The sequence below is a fragment of the Dipodomys merriami genome, unplaced genomic scaffold (genome assembly GCF_024711535.1).
Source record: "Dipodomys merriami isolate MVZ:Mamm:240054 unplaced genomic scaffold, mDipMer1.0.p SCAF_86, whole genome shotgun sequence".
Classification (NCBI taxonomy): Eukaryota; Metazoa; Chordata; class Mammalia; order Rodentia; family Heteromyidae; genus Dipodomys; species Dipodomys merriami.
In genome coordinates this window covers 213,215-221,339 of record NW_027206468.1, presented here as the reverse complement: position 1 = coordinate 221,339, position 8,125 = coordinate 213,215, and positions in this window count along the sequence as shown.

The window sequence follows — 8,125 nt, the reverse complement described above, 5'->3', positions numbered from 1 at the left end:
AGAAGACAGACAAGGGCTCCCACAACAATAAGGGGGCCTATCTTCTGCATCCAACAGCCTCTAACCACAGAAAAAAAGGAAAAGACCTGAGAGGTGCTGCTACCCACCTGTGACTAAAGCCATCAGGTTCCCACCAGCGAGAGGAAGGGTGCAGATATGTGGCTGTGTGGCTCCCACTGCTCCAGGCCAGGGGCTCTGGGGTGTCCCCTCTTCACCCATTTCTTCATCTTCCCTTTTCCTGGGGACACTGGCCACTAGGGATGGAGATGGGATCCCAGGGTCAACACCCCACTGCAGCAACTGGGTCTCATTTGTGGCAGAGCCAGAGCGGACTGTGGGGCATGAGGGAGGTGCAGGTGGGACAGGAGAAGGGAGGCAGGAGCCGCAGGTCTGGGTCCACTGGGGGAGTGACAGGAAATCACGAGGTACAGGGGTCACGGGGTGTGGGCCCAAGGGACAGCCACTTATGTGTGCTGCTGGGGAGAAGCTATAGGCGGCTGCTCCTGGTGCTTGAGGGCCCTGGACTCTGAGGACCTGGGGCGGGGTCAGGTCTGGGCCACAAGCAGGTTAGGGCTATGCCATTTCTGCCAGACAACTGAGAGAGGCACCAAGGATCTGAGCTGGCAGCAACATGTGTGAAATGCGGCACTGCTGGGAGGGGGCAGGGGCATCTGTGGGTGCCTGGGAAGGCTGTGAGCTTCCTCTGCTCCTCCTCCTCAGCTGCTGCTGCTGACCATTCCTCAGCAGCCTCTGCCATCACCTCAGCAGTCTCCTCCCCAGGGGCCTCTGCTTTCAACCCCGCCCCATCTTAGCAGCCACTTTCTCCACTGCTGCACCTCAGCCACTGCCACCTTGCTCCCCCAGCCAGGATATCAGACTCATTGATGCCATGGACGCTTCGCCTCCATGGGGCTGCTCAACAATATGCCTGCTGTGCTGGCTCCGCATGCTCTCTGCTCCTTGCCAGTACCCGCACTATGATCTAAGTGGCCGCCAGCCGCTGAAGCTGCTTCCCCTCCTGCATGTGCTTGCTCTTCTCTCTGACCTCACTGTCTGCCCTCAACTCATCTCCTAGGCTGCCCCACCCCCACCCGTGCATGTGCGCCCACCTCCACGGGGCCATGGCCTTGGTGCCATTGCAGTGTGCCCCTGGGCCCCCCTCCCCTGGGTTCACCCCCTCACCCCGAATACAATGGCAGCCCTGACTGGGCCCTGGCGCTTCCAGGCCATGGAAGCTTCCAGGCCATGGCAATTGCAGCCTCACTTCAGCATAGCACTCCCCACCAACCCCAGTACCTGCCCAGGGAAAACTAGTCTCCCCTCAGCCCCACTCCCTCTACTCCACACACCAAGCAGGTGCATGGTGACCCTTGTGTGTGTGGTGTGTGTGTGTGTGTGTGTGTGTGTGTGTGTGTGTGTGTGTGTATGTGTGTGTTTGATTGTGTTTGTGTTCCTCTGGTTGTTGGGGATAACTACCACTCAAGGACTCAGAACATAGCACCCTTTTGAATGATGCAATACACAGCAAACTTCCAAAAACAGCACAAAGCACCCTGTGTAAAGGACTCAGCACACAGTTAACTTTGAAGGTCTCAGCCGATAGTAACCTGTGTAGAGAACTCAGCACACAACACTATTTGAAGGAGGGAGACCAGAGCCCTCAATGTAAAGGACTAAGTGCATGACATGTTTTGAAAAACTCAGCATGTAGCACTCTTTCCCAGGTACTCATTACATAGCCCCTGGGTTAAGACTCCACACACAGCACCCTTTGAAGGGCTGAGTATGTAGCACACTGTGTAATACATTCAGTGCACAGCACCCTTTGAAAAAGTCAGCATATTGCACAATTTTGAAGGACTCAGCACAATCACATTGTGGAAGGTCTCAGCACCCAGCACCATTTGAAGGACAGTACAGAGCACCCTGTGTAAAGGACTCGGCACACAGCACTCGAAAAACTCACCTCATCCTTCTCTTCCCATGAGTTCAGCACATAGCAACACCCTTTGGGATGAATTAGCACACCACACTTTTTGAAGGACTCAGCTTACAGTACATTTTGTAATGGACTCTGCACACAGTACCCTTTGGAAAACCCAGAACAGCCCAACCTTCTTAGGGACTCAGAACATAGCACCCTTTGTGATGACTCAGCAAACAGCACAAAACCCCCATGTGGGAAGGACCCAGCAAATAGCTGCCTGTAAAGGTATCAGCACATAGCTGTATGTCAGAAGTTCAGCTGTCATTAGAATTAGTGTGCTTTCTTCAGTATCACCATTCTTCAGAAACACTTCACAAATCCTATTAGTTCACATTTAGCTAACCTGTGTTTTATGGAGGAGGGTCAGCTGGGGGTCTTGAACTCAAAGCTTGGGGGCCCTGTCTCTGAGATCTTTGTTTCAATGCTAAAGCTCGACCATTTTGAGACACAGCTCCAATTTTGTTTTTTTGGGATTGTTCTTTGACAGGCCTTACAGTGATCAGAAAGGCCAAGTAGGGGTGTCCTTGGGCAAAGGCTCTTAGCTTGGCCTGGAGCTGACCTCTCCCTTCCTTGTGCCCCTCAGAGCCAGGCCTCCTGGAGCTCTCTTGGCCTAGGGTGGACCAGACCTGCTCTGGCATCAGCACTCAGGGTGAGCAAAATCAGCTTGGCCCCGGGTCCCTTTCCCAAATTGAACTGTACAGGACAATGGCGGGGGGGGGGGTGGGAGGGGAAGGGGGGAGGGAGAGGGGAGGGGCGATGTCCCGTGTCTGGCCACCAGGGGGCAGGAGTCTCCCACCATAGGGATTGTACCTGAGAGTTGTGTTTACTCTTGCTTCCCTGGGGCCCCCATCATGCTTCAAAGCCACCCTGGACATCGAAGTCCTTGAGACTCTTACCTACATTTAACTATAGAAAAGCAAGTGGGGCTATGGCTCAAGTGGCAGAGCGCTAGACTTGAGCAAGAAAACTCAAGGATAGAGCCTAGGCCTTGTGTTCACACACACATACACACACACACACACACACACACACACACACACACACACACACACACACACACACAAACACTCCCCACATGCATGCAAAATCAAAGATTTCTACACTGCAATCTTTGGGTATTCTCTACCTTTTCCCCACTAAGCCTGGTGGTTGTTGGCCAAAGAGTTTGATGCATACAACACCATCTGGCATCTTTGATTTTAAGGAACAGAATGGATAGAAGGTCAGCCTTCCCCCATCCCAGCTCCTTAGTCAGGTCAATGTCTGTCTAGGCCCTTTGGGGCTCCTTTTACAGACTCACCAAGAAGCCTTCAAATGGTATCACATGCTGGGCACTGGTAGCTCACTCCTGTCATCCGAGCTACTTAGGAAGCTGAGATCGGGAGCTTTACGGTTCCAAGACGGCATGGGCAGGAAAGTGTGTGAGACTCTTATCCTCAATGAACCATCAGAAAACAAGAAGTGGCCATGTGGCTCAAGTGATGAGTTCTATCCTCGAGAAAAAGAGCTCAGATACAATGCTCACAGCCAACAACAACGAGAGGTATTGCATGTTGGCTTTGGGATTAGCATGGGCCAAATGTAATTGGAATTTTCAAGTGCTTCAAGTCAAAGCAGTACCGCCTTTAGTCCCTGCTCCTGCATCTTGTCTCACCCCCTGGACTTGGCCATGCTTTAGGTCAGCATGGTCCTGGCTGGATGGGAGGGCTTCAAGGAGGAAGATCCCAGAGCAATCACTCCGCCTCTTTCTGCCCTGCTGACCCTGCTGTTTCTGCTCTTTGCCATAGACCTTCTTCCTGGAATCCATCTGTGAGGTCATCACTGCCAATATAGTGGTGAATGGTGGTGGTCCATGCTAACACGGCAGTCAGAGGTGGAAGTGGTTCTGGGACTAGGACCTTCCATGCTAAGTGTGGGCTGAGGCCAGGACTGACCTCTATTTCATCCTGAGCCTTGCAGGGGTGGAGAGTCAGTGTAGACTCCACATTGAGTCAGGTAAGATCGGAATCTGTAGAACCACTTGTGTGGGGAAGGATGTGGGGCTCAGGTGGGCACTGTTGTTGGTACTCCTCTCAGGACTCCCCTCTCCCTCTCTCATCCCAAATGGTAGAAGAGAAACTTCAACTAAGGGTGTGGGAAGAGGGGGCTGAGGAATATTTCTGTGTGAACCAGACTTGTGCTTCATAGTCATCCTAGTTCCTACTTTCTATTTATCTGAGGAATGTCCATATGGATTTGTGAGGACCAGGGATCATCCTAGCTGAGAATGTGTCTTAGTTGTAGAGTAGTTGCCTAGCACGCCTGAAGCCCTGGGTTTGATTCCACACAGAAAAAGCTGGAAGGAGAGGTGGCGCTCAACTGGTAGAGCAACAGATTTGATCAAAAAGAGCTCAGGGACAGTGGCCAGCCACTGAGTTCAAGCCCCAGGACTGGAAGAACAAATCTTTGTTGGAGGCTTTTTTTTCCTTTGAAAACAAATTATTCTTTGTGATAAGCAAAATATCGACCTCTTCCCTGGCCACCAATGGGCCATTAGATGTCCCTTGAATTTTGGCCGCCTCCTGGCAGCCTCTACCCTACTCGACCCGCAGTTTACCCTTCCCATCACCTGGCAGATAGAGGCCTGAGAGAAGGCCACCTGGCCACCTACTTGTGGTGGCCGCTGAGGTTTTGAGAGTCATTGTGTCACATAAAAATTTATCATCTGCATGAGTCTACAGAAGAAAGGGAGGGAGCAGCCCTTGCCCAAGCCCTCTAGCTGTAGGCTGCTCTGGGCGTGGGGCATCTGCCACAGGATGTGCTCCGTGGGGGAGTCTTCTATGTGGTCGGGAACTCTGACCTCTCCTTTGGCAGTTTCCAAGGGTCTTGAAGTTGCAATTCTTCAAAACCTTTCTGCTCCTCCTTCATTTCGCCCACTCTGGAGCCTGAGGTGTCTGAAGGGGCGGTGGTGGTGGGGGCCTCAGCCTATGAAGGCATCTGGAGCATTCTGTCAGCACCTTCCCCTGCGAGTAGCAACAGCAGCTCTCTCTTCTCCATCTTCTGGGAGAGCCGTCACACATGCTTGTCTTTCTCCAAACACAGCTCATCCAGGATGAACATCTGCTCTTTACACGACAGGAGGGACTCCTTTATGGTGCAAATGTGTGCTGACAGGTGGCTGCATCGATGCTGTAGTTAATCTGCTGGACTATGGAAGTCCACCTCATCATGCAGGTCATGGACGAAGCAGATTTTCTTCTGGGATGCCCACGTGTCCCAATTGCCATCCTCATGCCTGCTGTGGTAACAGCTCATGAGGTGGGAGGCTTGTGGCTCCAGCACCATCTTGCACTGAGCTGCTGTGTTAGCAGGGCGCCTGCAGTGGGGCCGCAGCTCAGCCTTTGAGAGTGCTCGCAGAGCCATGTCACTCTAGGTCTGGGGCATGTCTCTGTCTTCTGCGATGGTCACGTTGGGAGAAGTCACCTCCTCACCTTTTGCTTCTCCAGGGCTCACAACTTCCACTCCCCAGGGAAAACCAGGAAGCTCAGCTGGGCCTGCAGGCTCTCCTCCTGTGGTCTGGTCACTTCCAGGAACTTAAAAGTGTCCTGCCACTTTGGGGGCACGTGGTGCCCCCAGTTGGTTGGGCCCTGCACTTGCTTCAGCTGGGTGTGCCTCTGCAGGGTCTATTGCAGGGCCTCCTCAGAGTTGAGCCCCTCATTGGAGGCAATGTGCTGCTCACAGGTGGCTCTGAACTCCTGCAGCTGGGCCAGGGACTGTTCCTGCTGCTCCTGCAGCTCCCAAGCTGCTTGGCTCTCTCTCTCTTAGCCACCTCTTTACATTCATCTATCTTCTCCTCTGAGTGGACTAGCTGTTCCCACAATTGTTTCTTCACCTGCTGCTGTGAGTCCAGGATGCTTGTGAGCTCCTACTTCTCACCACTTACCCTGTGGAGAGCATCCCACAGCAGAGCCAGCTGTTCCTTTTGTTATGGGTTTCACACACATGTGCATCGTGGGGTCTCGGGGATCTCCTGACAATCTTTGGCCTTTTCCTCCAGTCTCTGTAGTTGCTCCTGCTGCTCCGCATTCTGGAGACAGAGCCTCTGGTTTTCCTTGACCTGGATGTGAAGTTGTTTCTCCATGTTTTTCAATTCCATCTGTCTATGGTATTCCTGGGCCTGCAACTGCCTCTCAGCCTGAGATGGTTCTGCCAGCTTCCTCCTCAGTTCCCCCAGCTCATTCTCTAAGTCAAGCACCTGCCTCATACTTTGCTCCTTCTCCTCTGTCAATTGGTTCACCTGGTCCATGAGCCAAGGAACCTCCTCCTCCATTCAGGCCTGTCAATGCTCAGGTCCTCCGTGAAGGTGTTTCTCTCCAGATTTTCTGAGTTCACCATCCAGCTCAGATTGTCCAATAGTCTCTCCAGTAACCACGCCCCACCAGCACTTGTTGGAACTTGCAGATTCTGTTCTTCCTGTTACTCTTCTGTGTCCAGAGCACTTCCAGCTTCTCCTGAAATTCTGTGTTCACTTTCTCCAGGTCTTCGAAACTTCTGGTCTTTTCCTCGAGCTGAAGTGTCACATATATCAGCTCTGTGAAGAACATTTCTTTCTCCTTCTGTGCAGTAGTGACCACAGAAGCCACCATTTCCAGTTCCGCCATGTGCCGTTTTGAGACGTACAGGTGGCTGGTGAGAACTCCTTGCTCTATTTCTCTGCCATTGGCTGCCTGCTTGACTTGGGCCAGTGCAGATTGTAAATCACTTTCTGCTGAAACCAACCTCTGTATGGGTGGTTTGTGGATCTCTAGCTCTGTTTTTGGTGCTTCGTGCACCTGAGCTATCTTCTCCCTCTCTTTCTCCAGTCAATCCAGCAGATTTGTCTTTTCCTGCTTCAGTGGTTGGATCTTGGCACAGAATGCCTGGTTTCTTTTGCTGCAATTCAGGGTGGGTATCACATGTCGCTAGCACCTCTGCACATCCTTGGTGGTATCAGGAACATTGACTGTGACTGTGTCCAAAGGCAAGGGAGGCCCGCAATCAGCATCAGCTTTGGCCAGACGCTCCATTGAATCATGCTCCCCAGGGGTGTTTGTCGTGGGGATCCCTCCCTTTTTCCTGTTCTTTGTTTTCTTGAATGTTGCAGGTCTGATGGAAGGATTCTTCTGCCGGTGTTCTGGCAGTAGTTTCTTGTCCGTAGCTCTCTCAAGGAGTCTTGTTGTTTCAGATATCTGAGCACTGGGATGGGAAAGATGGGCTGGCCACATTACCAGGCTCTGGGAAATCCTCTATTCTCCCACTCACTGACTAGGACATCAATTTCCTATTCTACTCCAAAGTCTCATCGAATCTCCTGCTCACCACTCAGCCACCTCTACCTTCCTCAACTGCTGGTGGTAGTGTCGAACAACTGACGGAATCCTGGTGCTGGGCAGCATGGAATGTGGGCATGGATACAATTCTTGTATTGCATTGGTCAGAAAGAACCATGAGAAAATGGGGGTGTGGCCGGAATTATGAGATGCAGGCACCATGGGTAGAGTCAAGATGACAGCGGCTCCCCCAGCCCCTTTCCCAGGGAACTTTGTCCAATTCAGTTGGGTACAAGAGGGTAAAGTGCTTTAGCAAGATGGTTGCACAGATTGTTGTGTATGTCTGTTTGTTGCCAGTCCTGGACCTTGAACTCAGGATCTGGGCACATTCTTTGAGCTGCTTTTGCTCCAGTGGTAGCCCTCTACCACTGGAGCCACACAGCTTTGTTGACACTGAAGTTGGATCGGGGTCTCCAGGACTTTCCTGCCTAGGGTGAATTTGCCCATGATCCTCCTATCACAGCCTTGTAAATATCAAGGAGGCCTGCTGAGAGCCACTGGTTCCTGCTTAATCATTGATGTTGCTCTTCTTGGACAGACCAGTGAGTTCCTTATCCTCAGGTTTAAGTGGTGGGAGCTGGAGCCCACAGTTTGAATCCTGGTCCTGCCACCTCCAAATGGCAGGAGAGCCTTAGAAATTCATTACTATCTATAAAAATACCAATAGAATGTGATTTATGTTATGACTGAATGGGCAGTTCTTGAATGATTCTAGGATAAAATTATATACAATTTTGTTATAGAACACTGATCATCAATACTTTATGAAGCATTTAAACATTCACATTCA